At 46.1% G+C, this 15,940-nt stretch overlaps 2 long non-coding RNA genes across 4 annotated transcripts in view; one reads left to right on the top strand and one right to left on the bottom strand.

Annotated features, from left to right (window-relative positions):
* Positions 1-12,303, top strand: part of LOC116410367 — a 15,788-nt gene extending 3,485 nt beyond the window's left edge. The window contains exons 1-3 of one of the 2 annotated variants that reach the window (XR_004222330.1): positions 8,113-8,145; positions 11,027-11,072; positions 12,221-12,303. This is a non-coding gene — a long non-coding RNA (uncharacterized LOC116410367). Of the gene's footprint in view, positions 1-8,112; positions 8,146-11,026; positions 11,073-12,220 lie in introns of those variants that run through there. The other variant, XR_004222329.1, reaches the window with a different exon arrangement.
* LOC116410366 overlaps positions 12,133-15,940 on the bottom strand; it is a 48,572-nt gene continuing 44,764 nt past the window's right edge. For both annotated transcript variants that reach the window (XR_004222328.1, XR_004222327.1), the window contains one exon: positions 12,133-12,385. This is a non-coding gene — a long non-coding RNA (uncharacterized LOC116410366). The remainder of the gene's footprint in view (positions 12,386-15,940) is intronic.

The raw sequence follows: 15,940 nt of genomic DNA on the forward strand, positions 1-15,940 counted from the left end.
AAGAGAAGATAGGAGCCGGGCATGCTGGGAGTTGCAGTACAGTAAAGCACCCTGTGAGCTGAGCTACATTCAACGGGCACACAGTATGGAGGCACAGGGCATGCTGGGAGTTTCAGTACAGTAAAGCACCTTGTGAGCTGAGCTACATACAAGGGACACAGTATGGAGGCACAGGGCATGCTGGGAGTTGTAAGTACAGTAAAGCTGGGAGTTGCAGTACAATAAAGCGCCTTGTGAGCTGAGCTACATACAAGGGGCAAAGTATGGAGGCACAGGGCATGCTGGGAGTTGCAGTAGATTGAGTAAAGCGCCCTCTGAGCTTAGCGACATACAAGGGGCACGGTATGGAGGCACAGGGCATGCTGGGAGTTGCAGTACAGTAAAGCTCCCTGTGAGCTGAGCTACATAAAAGGGACCCACAGTATGGAGGCATAGGGCATGCTGGGAGTTGTAGGACAGTAAAGCACCTTGTGAGGTGAGCTACATACAAGGGGCACTGTATGGAGGCACAGGGCATGCTGGGAATTGTAGTACAGTAAAGCGCCCTGTGAGCTGAGCTACAAACAAGGGGCACGGTATGGAGGCACAGGGCATGGCGGTAGTTGTAGTACAGTAAAGCGACCTGCGAGCTGAGCTACATACAAGGGGCACAACACAGTATGGAGGAGCCGGGCATGCTGGGAGTTGCAGTACAGTAAAGCGCCCTGTGAGCTGAGCTACATTCAAGGGGCACAGTATGGAGGCACAGGGCATGCTGGGAGTTGCAGTACAGTAACGCGCCCTGTGAGCTGAGCTACATTTAAGGGGCACACAGTATGGAGGCACAGGGCATGTTGGGAGTTGCAGTACAGTAAAGCGCCTTGTGAGCTGAGCTACATACAAGGGACACAGAATGGAAGCATAGGGCATGCTGGGAGTTGCAGTACAGTAACGCGCCCTGTGAGCTGAGCTACATTCAAGGGGTACAGTATGGAGGCACAGGGCATGCTGGGAGTTGCAGTACAGTAACGCGCCCTGTGAGCTGAGCTACATTTAAGGGGCACACAGTATGGAGGAGCCGGGCATGCTGGGAGTTCCAGTACAGTAAAGCGCCCTGTGAGGTGAGATACATTCAAGGGGCACACAGTATGGAGGCACAGGGCATGTTGGGAGTTGCAGTACAGTAAAGCGCCTTGTGAGCTGAGCTACAAACAAGGGACACAGTATGGAGGCACAGGACATGCTGGGAGTTGTAGTACAGTAAAGAGCCCTGTGAACAGAGCTACATACAAGGGGCACAGTATGGTGGCATAGGGCATGCTGGGAGTTGTAGTACAGTATAGAGCCCTGTGAGCTGAGCTACATTCAAGGGGCACAATATGGAGGCACAGGGCATGCTGGGAGTTGTAGTACAGTAACGCGCCCTTTGAGCTGATCTACATACAAGGGGCACAGTATGGAGGCACAGGGCATGCTGAGAGTTGTAGTACAGTAACGCGCCCTTTGAGCTGATGTACATACAAGGGGCACAGTATGGAGGCACAGGGCATGCTGGGAGTTGTTAGTACAGTAAAGCACCCCGTGAACAGAGCTACATACAAGGGGCACGGTATGGAGGCACAGGGCATGCTTGGAATTGTAGTACAGTAAAGCGCCCTGTGAGCTGAGCTACATACAAGGGGCACGGTATGGAGGCACAGGGCATGGCGGTAGTTGTAGTACAGTAAAGCGACCTGCGAGCTGAGCTACATACAAGGGGCACACAGTATGGAGGAGCCGGGCATGCTGGGAGTTGCAGTACAGTAAAGCACCCTGTGAGCTGAGCTACATTCAACGGGCACACAGTATGGAGGCACAGGGCATGCTGGGAGTTTCAGTACAGTAAAGCACCTTGTGAGCTGAGCTACATACAAGGGACACAGTATGGAGGCACAGGGCATGCTGGGAGTTGTAGTACAGTAAAGCGCCCTGTGAGCTGAGCTACATTCAAGGGGCACACAGTATGGAGGCACAGGGCATGCTGGGAGTTTCAGTACAGTAAAGCACCTTGTGAGGTGAGCTACATACAAGGGACACAGTATGGAGGCACAGGGCATGCTGGGAGTTGTAGTACAGTAAAGCGCCCTGTGAGCTGAGCTACAATCAAGGGGCACACAGTATGGAGGCACAGGGCATGTTGGGAGTTGCAGTACAGTAAAGCGCCTTGTGAGCTGAGCTACATACAAGGGACACAGTATGGAGGCACAGGGCATGCTGGGAGTTGTAGTACAGTAAAGCGCCCTGTGAACAGAGCTACATACACACACAGTATGGAGGCACAGTGCATGCTGGGAGTTGTAGTACAGTAATGCGCCGTTTGAGCTGAGTTACATACAAGGGGCACAATATGGAGGCACAGGGCATGCTGGGAGTTGTAGTACAGTAACGCGCCCTTTGAGCTGATCTACATACACAGGGGCACAGTACTGGAGGCACAGGGCATGCTGGGCAGTTGTAAAGTCAGTAAGCACCCCGTGAACAGAGCTACATACAAGGGGCACAGTATGGTGGCATAGGGCAATCTGGGACGTTGTAGTACAGTATAGAGGCCCTGTGAGCTGAGCTACATTCACGGGGCACGGTATGGAGTCACGGAGGGGCATGCTGGGGAGTTGTAGTACAGTAAAGAGCCTTGTGAGCTGAGCTACATACAAGATAGATAAAGTAAAGACTGCGGTACTAAAATGTACTACACGGACAGTTTATTGCTTCATCCTGTCCATAAACTGCAGCAGCCAATCGTTGCTCTCCTAAGAGGCGGGAAAACCATTTGCAGCCAATCGACAGCTGTACACTTAGACTGGCTGAGGGCGGAGCTGTCGTCAATGTTTGTGGGTGGGGCTAATAGACGAGTGGGCAGGAAGCTTGACAGATTAGGGAGCGGAGATGTGACAGGGGCGGGCCATGGAAGAGTTTGTAATTTGAATAGGCGCAGACACAGAGGAGCAAAGTCTCAGAGGGGCGGGCCATTTGTGGGAGGAAAGTGAGGGGCGGGAGAGAAGGATAAAGCAGCTGGCGCGGCACCTTATTAGGGCGGAATGCTTTGTGCGGCTGCTGGGGTTTTAGTCTTTGTAACGCGAAAATTTTGTGGGACATTGGTGACTACTTGGTGTTTCTATAGGGGCAAGTAGGTGCCTGTACGAAGGACTTTGTTGACTAATTTATAGTAAGATATCAGGGGCAGATACTGAGGTATTTCTATGGGTGCAAGTAGGTGCCTGTACAGAGAATAATATAAACTAATGTGTAGTGAGATTAGGGCAGATACTGAGGTATTTTCTATGGGTGCAAGTAGGTGCCTGTACAGAGAATAATATAAACTAATGTGTAGTGAGATTAGGGGCAGATACTGAGGTATTTCTATGGGTGCAAGTAGGTGCCTGTACAGAGGACTTTATTGACTAAAGTAAGAATTAGGGGCAGATACTGAGGTATTTCTATGGGTGGAGGTAAGTGTCCATATAAAGTATTTTATAGTCTAATCTGTTTTAAAGAAATTAGGGACGGGTGCTAAGGCATTTTTATGGGTGCAAGTAGGTGCCCTGTAACAGAACATTATAGACTAATCTATAGTAAGATATTAGGGACAGGCACTGAGGTATTCTATGGGTGCAGGTAGGTGCCTGTACAGAGAATGATATAAACTGTGTAGTAAGATATTAGGGACAGGCACTGAGGTATTTCTATGGGTGCAAGTAGGTGCCTGTACTAAGGGACTTTATTTACTAAAGTAAGAAATTAGGGGCACACACTGAGGGATTTCTATGGGTGCAAGTAGGTGCCTGTACAAAGGGCTAGTTTGATACACATGGGTTATGTACTGAGGTATTTGGGTAAAAGTAGGCACCTGTACAATTGGATTTTTGTCATCTTATTTTAATTAATTAAACTCAGGCACTGATATATATATATATTGGGTACAGTAGGTGCCTGTGCAAAGGACTTGTACTGTGGGGGCAGTTGGTTCTTGTGCAAAGGATTAAATGGTTTAAATTAATGAAAATGTAATGTACTGTTGGCCTGTGCTGGAAAAAGTTGTGTGTTTGCTTCGGAAACACTACTATAGAGTTTCCATACTGTATACTAAGTTTTGCAATCTAAATTGTTCAGGGCAGACTACTTTTCAATAGTCGCTCATGGAGTATGTGGCCTGTCGGATAGAATTGATGACCCAACATTTTTTCAGTCCACCACTTAAAGGCTGGGGATTGCAAACCAGGAGTGAAAAGAGTGTTACCAAAATGGGTGACCTTAAGCCAGTCATCCCCAACCAGTGGCTCAGGGGCAACATATTGCTCCCCAACCCCTTGGATGTTGCCCTCAGTGCCCCCCAAACCAGGTGGTTATTTTTGAAATCCTGACTTGGGGGCAAGTTTTGGTTGAATAAAAACAAGATTTACTACCAAATAAAGCCCCTGTAAGCTGATAGTGTTCATAGAGGCTGCCTCATAGCCAATCTTAGCCCTTATTTGGCACCTCCACAAACTAAAAAGTTTGGGGATCCCTGCCTTAAGTCATACAGCAAACCAGGAGTGGAAAAAAAAGCTTACCCAAAATAGGATGACCTTAAGCCATACAGCTTTCTAACGGAATCCCATACTTTCGTGTTGTAGGCAAACATTGCCATTTTGTGGTCTTTTTGTGGTGTTGGCACTAAACTAATGCTGTGGGGAGTATGGTTGTGCAGCGATAGCTTCCAAGGATTCCCCATGAGGGCAATCAATTGTCGAATGGAATATTAAAATATGGGAAACTTAAAGTGGACCTGTCACCCAGCCTGAAAAAGCTGTATAATAAAAGCCCTTTTCAAATTGAACATGTAACCCAAAGTCATTTTTTTATTAACACATCTATACCCATTATATAAGCATTTAAAAGTCCCAGCTGTCCATCATATCTTGCCTGACCTGCCTCTATGCCTTAGGCATAGGGGTGGGGCAGACAGTTACTTTCACTTTCAATTCAGAACTTCTTAGATGTCACTGCACTCCTCACATTCCCCCTCCCTCCTCACAATCTAATTGTGTTTTACTGTGCATGGATATGGGTATCAGGTCCCCTCATACTGGCACAGAAACAAGATTTTGGTAGGATGCACATCTTGCTTTAAAGGAACAGTAACACCATAAAATGAAAGTGTATAAAAGTAATTAAAATATCATGTACTGTTGCTCTGCGCTGGTAAAAGTTGTGTGTTTGCTTCAGAAGGCTACTATAGTTTATATAAATACTCTGCTGTGTAGCCATGGGGGCAGCCATTCAATGGAGAAAAGGCACAGGCACATAGCAGATAACAGATAGAACACTATTATATTCTACAGAGCTTATCTGCTATGTAACCTGTGTCTTTTCTCTTTTTTTCAAGCTTGAATGGCTGCCCCCATGGCTACACAGCAGCTTATTTTATAAACCAGTGCTGTCCAACTTCTACGGTGCTGAGGGCCGAAATTTCTCTAGCATACATGGTGGAGGGCCGCTAATGGAAGCCAGTTTTGACCACTCCCCTTTTTGAAACCACACCCACTTCAAACCACACCCATTTTATCACAATGGTGGTAGCACAGCAAAATCCCAAATGCTTGGTCCTTACTGTGGGGATATCAACCATCATTCATATGTGAAAGAATTATGTCATATTAAGATATACCCTTAAATTCCATATGCCTCCTCCTCCCCTGTGGATAGCAGAGCAACCCCCAGTACATAATTACACACCGTTGGGACCATTTAATGGCTATTTCCAACTGCTAACAAACTCCCACAACAAACCCCTGCCAGGTTCACCTCCCACAAGCAGCATAGGGCAAGCAGAGTATGGCGCACACACAGGCAGCACTCTGCCTGTCCTATGCTGTCTGTGTGTGCCATACTCTGCCTGTCCTAACCTGCCTGTGTGTGCCATACTCTGCCTGCCCTACCCTGCCTGTGTGTGCCATACTCTGCCTGCCCTACCCTGACTGTGTGTGCCATACTCTGCCTGCCCTACCCTTACTGTGTGTGCCATACTCTGCCTGCCCTACCCTTCCTGTGTGTGCCACACTCTGCCTGCCCTATGCTGCCTGTGTGTGCCATACTCTGCCTGCCCTACCCTGACTGTGTGTGCCATACTCTGCCTGCCCTACCCTTCCTGTGTGCCATACCCTCCCTGACCTATGCTGCCTGTGTGTGCCATACTCTACCTGCCCTATGCTGTCTGTGTGTGCCATACTCTGCCTGTCCTAACCTGCCTGTGTGTGCCATACTCTGCCTGCCCTACCCTGACTGTGTGTGCCATACTCTGCCTGCCCTACCCTTCCTGTGTGTGCCATACTCTGCCTGCCCTACCCTTCCTGTGTGTGCCATACTCTGCCTGCCCTACCCTTACTGTGTGTGCCATACTCTGCCTGCCCTACCCTTCCTGTGTGTGCCACACTCTGCCTGCCCTATGCTGCCTGTGTGTGCCATACTCTGCCTGCCCTACCCTGACTGTGTGTGCCATACTCTGCCTGCCCTACCCTTCCTGTGTGCCATACCCTCCCTGAACTATGCTGCCTGTGTGTGCCATACTCTACCTGCCCTATGCTGGCTGTATGTGCCATACTCTGCCTACAGTACCTATGTCTGAGGTGTGAAGAAGTGAACAATGGGAGTGACTACAGTCTGAGCCTGAGGTGTGAACACTGCAGGGGTTGAACAATGCAGAAACTAAAAGGTGTGAAAAACATAGGGGATTACATTTTTAAACAATACAGAGGGATTACAGCCTAAATCTGAGGTGAGAACCATGCAGGGGGCCAGTTAATCTCAGTACTGATACCATTTAATGCTTACTCAAAGGTAAGCCATCAAAGCAGCCAGACAGGTTGGGGGCCACACAGAGGGGGGTCACGGGCCGCCAGTTGGACAGCACTGATATAAACTATAGTAGTGTTACTGTAGAAAACACCCCAGCTGTACCAGTGCAGGGCAACAGTACATTATATTTAATTACTTTAAAGCTCTTTCAATTTTTGGTGTTACTGTTCCTTTAATAACAGTGTCCACAAAATGGAGCCTGCCTGTTTTCTGCAATGGTGAATTCCAGTGCTGAAGGAAATAAGTATAGTGTAATTGAAGTTTATTTTGCTTGACAAACACAATAGAAAACAATTTGTAATTATTTCTTAGGGTGACAGGTCCCCTTTAAGCTGCTTTATAGGAAAATAATTTTCAAATAAATTTCTTACCAAAATCCCAAAGACAAGTAACAAAAACCTGATGAATTCAAGGTTTGTTTCTAAACTATATACATCTGGAGCTTTTCTTTCCATCCTGCAACCTTGTGCATACAAATCTAGAGAATGGCACATTTATTATGAAGATATAAAATATGCCTATACCACTTACAAACCCAGATGGCTCTAACCTACCAACAGATGCAGAATTCAGATCCTGTAGTACTTGACACTTTATTACATTCTACATGTCTCATTGGCAATCTGAGAGGCAGGATTCTTTTTATTTTGTGTATATTAGATACCACGCCTGGCCACATGAATCCCCAGGCTGCTGGTAAGATACAACTTAGCATTTAAATTTGTGCAGTGGACCGTGTATTATAGAATGTCCTCTGTACTATACAGATCGAAAAAATCTACAATATCAAACTTATTGGTGTTCACCTTGACAGTACTGCAGTGACGCTTCTGGGTCATAATTACAGGACGGCCCTGTGCAGGCTCTCAAACTGCTGAAAAAACCTCACTGTAATGTGAGAAACCTAATAAGCATGAGAAGCACCAGCACTTCCATTTGTCAAACCACTGTTTGACTTCTTACTGCCTGGCATAGGCGGATTTTCAATAAGGCTAGGGGAGGCTAAGCCTCCCCAAACCTGCTCTGGCACCCTAAAAATAAAAATAATAAAATAAAAAAAACTGGCTCTGTTGCTGCGCTGTCCTGCAAATCTTCTCCTGTCCCTGCAAGCTCCGGGTTCTGCTCTAATCAGCTGTGCTCTGATTGGATCTTTCTTCTTGTATATTCTCCAATCAGAGCACAGCTTTCTTGACAGACAGTAAAATTGACCAATCAAGACACAGATGCAGACAGGGATCGGGAAATTTTGCAAACTGCAGAAATGAAGACTTAAAAAAGAAGAATCTGCAGACTGTAAGTTTACCCATAAACCAGCTTTGAACTTTGCTGCAGTTTTCATCCCACAGGTACTATACACAGGTGCTATACTGTATATGTTCTAAAGGCTGACCCACTAGCTGGAATTAAATTGTTTTTTTGCCATCTGACATTTATAATATCCCCTACCCTAACAGATGGAGGGTAAGTTAATTTTTCCCCCTGACAAAGCTCATTGTGCTTTTATATATTTGTTATGGTTTTTTGCACATTCTATTTTTTTTTTACTTTTGTCATTGTTTTTTTCATTTATAGTAAGTTACAGTGGGGAAAATGCTGTGTATCAGTGCCAGTGTTATAGTGCCAGGGCCTGAATATCTGCCCTCAGTACCCACTGCTCCTCATGGCATATAATGTGCTGGTTCTGTATATAAAGACTGTGTCTCGCTGTATATAACGTGCCTGGGATGTCAGTACCCACTGCCTCACTTTCTATAAAGCTAACTTAAACACATCTAATGGGGAGGTTCACTTTTAAGTTAACTTGTAGTATATTACAGAATGGCCTATTTCTAGCAACTTTGCAATTGGTCTTCCTAGTTAATTTTATATAGTTTTTGAATAATTTGCCTTTTGCTTCTGCCTCTTTCCAGCTTTCAAATGAGGGTCACTGACTAAAAAGTATTGCTCTGCGAGGCTACAGTTTTATTTTTCCATGCAGGCCCCTTAACTATTCATATTCCCATCTCTTGTTTAAACCACTACCTGGTATATAAGACCCTAGCAACCAGATAGCTGCTGAAATACCAAATGGAGAGCTGCTGAACAAAAATCTAAATAACCGAAAAACCCTTAAAAATAAAAGAGGACCAATTGCAAATTGTCTCAGAATATCAGTGTCTACATCATATTAAAAGTTAATTTAAAGGTGAACTACCCCTTTAACCTAACTGAACACAAATGTATAGAGAACCCCTAACAGAAGTGCACGTATGAATGCTTTTACATCCTAAGCATTTTAGGGTTAAAAAAATCCCCCCCACCCGCACTTTTGCACAGTATCCCTGGGAGTCAGTGGGAACGGCAAGAGGTAGTTGGGAGGTTAATTTTTTACACCAGCAGTGAATCCACTAAGTGTCACATTAGCTGTAGGTCAGTCTGTGTATGGGCCATCTTTAGCCTCCCCAAACAAAAAAGTCATCCTCCGCCTATGCTGCCTGGGACTTATTGAATGGCTTATGTCATGAAATGTAACACAAACTTTAAGCAAGAACCCCTATAACTCCCAGAATTAGTGGGCATGTCTTCTGCAGAGTTGTCAAACTCTGCCACCAACTCACTTCTTTAAAGCCTGGGTTCCTTAGCTTTGAACATTCTAAGATGGTGTCAGGGATAAATGGCATAGTCTTCCTTTTTTTGCTTTTACTGGAAAATTGCTCCAAGCACCTTAGCACCCTCTCCATGGTCTGGCAACCTTCTCATACAATCATGACACATCAATGTTATTCTTTGGTGTATTAGATACTAAACAGCATATTTTCTCCATGACTCCCAGACTCAGTGGTCTACAATTGTCTCCCTTTCCATATTGAACCCCTAAGATTTCCTGTCAAGGTCCCAAAGAGGTTCCAGCTTTTTATAGTTAACTGAAAAACCAGAAGCCTCCTAATAGCTTTCAGTGCTCCTCATCGCCATCTCAAACTGTGCAGGGTTTAAATTCTAACTTCTTCCTTCCAGCAATGTTTGCTCTTTGCTGCACTTTTATGTCCCACAATTGCATGTTGAATTTTACCTTTTTTGGTAGGAAAATCTCCATAAAACTAGGGAAATTAAATGTTTTATTTTTATTAAGTGAAGTTTGCCATTTTCTGCAGCATTTAAGCAGCATTTTGGATGGAATACATGAAAAAAAAAGTTGTAAGAAGTTGTTGAGTTGCTGGGGCACTTTGGACAATAATAACGCACATCTCGTCTAATACCTTCGGAACAGCAAACCTTGCAGGCTCTCTGGGAATAGCTTTTTTTCAGGTGTTTGTGGAATCTAATTAAATTAAAGGAATTCTGGCAATGAATTCCAAACAAGGTTAGAAAATCCCACTTACATGGGTTTATCCTATAGGCTAAAGCTCACCCACTGGGTTTTTAAAGCAGAAGCTGGGATAATAGCTGACCAGATTCCCGACTACAGACCGGTTTCACCCTTTTTGGGGCTCATCAGTGTAGTGCAGGGAATCTTGGCTTTTTTTTCTCCAAATGTTCTGAAGTCACCCCATTTGTCAAAATGTTATTTAATTGTGTAGTTTGGAAATGCCTTTCCACTGCCATACAGAATCAAAATCCATCGAATGGTATCTGGGAAATAATCTTAACGGGACGATTCAAAAATCTTCCATAGAGTAAAAAGGGAATTTCTCCAAATGTTCTGAACTGGCTTAGTGCCCAGGTGTGGGGGTCACACTATACACTGGTTCTCTCTGGTTCTGTGAGCTATATCTGTACAGCCAGGAACCCAGTAAGTTGGGCCTGTAGGAGCGTGAATCCCTGGGCCGTATGCAATGAAGGTGGGACTTCATACATACATACAGCACATAGGGAATATTCTCCTCTGGGTGACGTCTCAGGGGGCTGATACATTAATTACATGTTCACCATGAATGGTGTCCCAAGTCACAGCGCAGCCTTGGGTAGACCAGGCGCCTATTTTCTCCTTAAAACTCGTGTTTAGAGTCCTGCAGTGGGTTGGTTGCCCACAAAAAAATTGGGTAGCCTGTCCTGTTGCGGGTAGGACTTTTGGATGTGGGTTATGGTTTTAAGGTGGCCGATAGGGCTGTATTGCTGATTCGGAAATACTGTACTAAGAAATAAAAGTCATTTTAAACACTCATCCATGGTATCTAACCTAACTCTTGTTTTCTAGATCAAGAACATGAACCAGAGTGAACCCCCTGACTATCTATTCTCAGGTTTTCAATCCATGTTTTTTGTAATAGTTTATTTTTCTTTAATATTTCAGTGTCTTTTCCTCAGTGTTGTGGTTCCTGACTGCTAATATCCTTATCATTTACAGTAGGGGGTACATTATTCCTTATAATACATGAGTGATACTCAGATTTCCCTGTATATCTCAGCCTGCAGCCTTGTGCTTTTATATGGGCTCAGAACCCCTCAATGACTGCTAATATCCTTATCATTTACAGTAGGGGGTACATTATCCCTTATAATACATGAGTGATACTCAGAGTTCCCTGTATATCTCAGCCTGCAGCCTCGTGCCTTTATATGGGCACAGAACCTCTCAGTGACTGCTAATATCCTTATCATTTACAGTAGGGGGTACATTATCCCTTATAATACATGAGTGATACTCAGAGTTCCCTGTATATCTCAGCCTGCAGCCTTGTGCCTTTATATGGTCACAGAACCCCTCAGTGACTGCTAATATCCTTATCATTTACAGTAGGGGGTACATTATCCCTTATAATACATGAGTGATACTCAGAGTTCCCTGTATAACTCAGCCTGCAGCCTTGTGCCTTTATATGGTCACAGAACCCCTCAGTGACTGCTAATATCCTTATCATTTACAGTAGGGGGTACATTATCCCTTATAATACATGAGTGATACTCAGAGTTCCCTGTATAACTGAGCCTGCAGCCTTGTGCCTTTATATGGTCACAGAACCCCTCAGTGACTGCTTATATCCTTATCATTTACAGTAGGGGGGTACATTATCCCTTATAATACATGAGTGATACTCAGAGTTCCCTGTATAACTGAGCCTGCAGCCTTGTGCCTTTATATGGGCACAGAACCCCTCAGTGACTGCTAATATCCTTATCATTTACAGTAGGGGGGTACATTATCCCTTATAATACATGAGTGATACTCAGAGTTCCCTGTATAACTCAGCCTTGTGCCTTTATATGGTCACAGAACCCCTCAGTGACTGCTAATATCCTTATCATTTACAGTAGGGGGTACATTATCCCTTATTATACATGAGTGATACTATGAGACTAAGAGAAATGGAAACTCTTCATGTTTATTTATGAGATTAATGAAATACAATATTCCAATATCAACAAAGATTTGTGGTACAACTTTCTGCAGAATCAGCATTCTGAGGAACTCAAACAGTCGAGCTCAGCGCGGTCCAGTAGGAACCTCAGGAACAGGGGATTCGGGAACTTGAGATCCGTATCAGACGGTTCCGGATCAGCGGATTCAGAGATGGAAAGGTCAGCAGGAACAGCCCCCAACACATACCCAATTCCCCTATAGAGAGATATGATAAAAATTGCAGCATAGTTATTTTTCTGTACTAAGCACAATCGTGCAGGAACAGCCCCCAAAAAATACCCAATGCCTGGACAGAGAGATTCCATGATAATGGGTGCATGGTTATTTATCTGTACTAAGCACAATTCTGCAGAAACAGCCCCCAAACCATACCCAATGCCTGGATAGAGCGATACCATCTTAATGGCTGCATGGTTATTTCTCTATACTAATTACAATCCTGCAGAAACAGCCCCCAAACCATACCCAATGCCTGGACAGATCGATACCATCATAATGGCTGCATGGTTATTTCTCTTTACTAAGCACAATCCTTCAGAAACAACCCCCAAACCATACCCAATCCTGCAGGAGCAGCCCCCAAACCATACCCAATGCCTGGACAGAGCGATACCATCATAATGGCTGCATGGTTATTTCTCTGTACTAAGCACAATCCAGCAGAAACAGCCCCCAAACCATACCCAATTCCTAGACAGAGCAATACTATCATAATAGCTTTATGGTTATTTCTATACTAAGCACAATCCTGCAGAAATAGCCCCCCAAAAATACCCAGTGCCTTGACAGAGAGATGCCATGATAATGGGTGCATGGTTATTTATCTCTACTAAGCACAATCCTGCAGTAAGTGCCCCCAAACCATACCCAATGCCTGGACAGAGCGATACCATCATAATGGCTGCATGGTTATTTCTCTATACTAATTACAATCCTGCAGAAACAGCCCCCAAACCATACCCAATCCTGCAGGAACAGCCCCCAAACCGTACCCAATGCCTGGACAGAGAGATACCATCATAATGGCTGCATGGTTATTTCTCTGTACTAAGTACAATCCTGTAGGAACAGCCCCCAAACCATGCCCAATCCTGCAGAAACAGCCCCCATACCATTCCCAATCCCAGGACAGAGCAATACCATCATAATGGCTGCATGGATATTTCTCTGTACTAAGCACAATCCTGCAGAAACAGCTCCCAAACCAAACCCCAATCCTGCAGTAACAGCCCCCAAACCATACCCAATCCTGCAGAAACAGCCCCCAAACCAAATCCAATCCTACAGGAACAGCCCCCAAACCATGCCTAATGCCTGGACAGAGAGATACCATCATAATGGCTGCATAGTTATTTCTCTGTACTAAGCACAATCCTTCAGAAACAGCCCCCAAACCATACCCAATCCTACAGGAACAGCCCCTAAACCATGCCTAATGCCTGGACAGAGCGATACCATTATAATGGCTGCATGGTTATTTCTCTGTACTTAGTACAATCCTGCAGGAACAGCCCCCAATCCAAACCCAATCCTACAGGAACAGCCCCCAAACCATACCCAATACTGCAGAAACAGCCCCCAAACCATTCCCGGTCTCAGGAGTTGCAGTACAGTTAAGCGCCCTGTGAGCTTAGCTACATACAAGGGGCACAGTATGGAGGCACAGAGCATTCTGGGAGTTGTAGTACAATAAAGCGCCCTCTGAGTTGAGTTACATACAAGGGGCACAGTATGGAGGCATAGGGCATGCTGCGAGTTGCAGTACAATAAAGCGCCTTGTGAGCTGAGCTACATACAAGGGGCAAAGTATGGAGGCACAGGGCATGCTGGGAGTTGCAGTAGATTGAGTAAAGCGCCCTCTGAGCTTAGCGACATACAAGGGGCACGGTATGGAGGCACAGGGCATGCTGGGAGTTGCAGTACAGTAAAGCTCCCTGTGAGCTGAGCTACATACAAGGGACCCACAGTATGGAGGCATAGGGCATGCTGGGAGTTGTAGGACAGTAAAGCACCTTGTGAGGTGAGCTACATACAAGGGGCACTGTATGGAGGCACAGGGCATGCTGGGAATTGTAGTACAGTAAAGCGCCCTGTGAGCTGAGCTACAAACAAGGGGCACGGTATGGAGGCACAGGGCATGGCGGTAGTTGTAGTACAGTAAAGCGACCTGCGAGCTGAGCTACATACAAGGGGCACAACACAGTATGGAGGAGCCGGGCATGCTGGGAGTTGCAGTACAGTAAAGCGCCCTGTGAGCTGAGCTACATTCAAGGGGCACAGTATGGAGGCACAGGGCATGCTGGGAGTTGCAGTACAGTAACGCGCCCTGTGAGCTGAGCTACATTTAAGGGGCACACAGTATGGAGGCACAGGGCATGTTGGGAGTTGCAGTACAGTAAAGCGCCTTGTGAGCTGAGCTACATACAAGGGACACAGTATGGAGGCATAGGGCATGCTGGGAGTTGCAGTACAGTAACGCGCCCTGTGAGCTGAGCTACATTCAAGGGGTACAGTATGGAGGCACAGGGCATGCTGGGAGTTGCAGTACAGTAACGCGCCCTGTGAGCTGAGCTACATTTAAGGGGCACACAGTATGCAGGAGCCGGGCATGCTGGGAGTTGCAGTACAGTAAAGCGCCTTGTGAGCTGAGCTACAAACAAGGGACACAGTATGGAGGCACAGGGCATGCTGGGAGTTGTAGTACAGTAAAGAGCCCTGTGAACAGAGCTACATACAAGGGGCACAGTATGGTGGCATAGGGCATGCTGGGAGTTGTAGTACAGTATAGAGCCCTGTGAGCTGAGCTACATTCAAGGGGCACAATATGGAGGCACAGGGCATGCTGGGAGTTGTAGTACAGTAACGCGCCCTTTGAGCTGATCTACATACAAGGGGCACAGCATGGAGGCACAGGGCATGCTGAGAGTTGTAGTACAGTAACGCGCCCTTTCAGCTGATGTACATACAAGGGGCACAGTATGGAGGCACAGGGCATGCTGGGAGTTGTAAGTACAGTAAAGCACCCCGTGAACAGAGCTACATACAAGGGGCACGGTATGGAGGCACAGGGCATGCTGGGAATTGTAGTACAGTAAAGCGCCCTGTGAGCTGAGCTACATTCAAGGGGCACAGTATGGAGGCACAGGGCATGCTGGGAGTTGCAGTACAGTAAAGCGCCCTGTGAGCTGAGCTACATTCAAGGGGCACAGTATGGAGGCACAGGGCATGCTGGGAGTTGCAGTACAGTAACGCGCCCTGTGAGCTGAGCTACATTCAAGGGGCACACAGTATGGAGGCACAGGGCATGTTGGGAGTTGCAGTACAGTAAAGCGCCTTGTGAGCTGAGCTACATACAAGGGACACAGTATGGAGGCACAGGGCATGCTGGGAGTTGTAGTACAGTAAAGCGCCCTGTGAACAGAGCTACATACAAGGGGCACAGTATGGAGGCACAGTGCATGCTGGGAGTTGTAGTACAGTAATGCGCCCTTTGAGCTGAGTTACATACAAGGGGCACAATATGGAGGCACAGGGCATGCTGGGAGTTGTAGTACAGTAAAGCGCCCTGTGAGCTGAGCTACTTACAAGGGGCACACAGTATGGAGGCACAGGGCATGCTGGGAGTTGTAGTACAGTAAAGCGCCCTGTGAACAGAGCTACATACAAGGGGCACAGTATGGAGGCACAGTGCATGCTGGGAGTTGTAGTACAGTTATGCGCCCTTTGAGCTGAGTTACATACAAGGGGCAC

Source organism: Xenopus tropicalis, chromosome 4 (assembly GCF_000004195.4).
Source record: "Xenopus tropicalis strain Nigerian chromosome 4, UCB_Xtro_10.0, whole genome shotgun sequence".
In the NCBI taxonomy this organism is placed as follows: Eukaryota; Metazoa; Chordata; class Amphibia; order Anura; family Pipidae; genus Xenopus; species Xenopus tropicalis.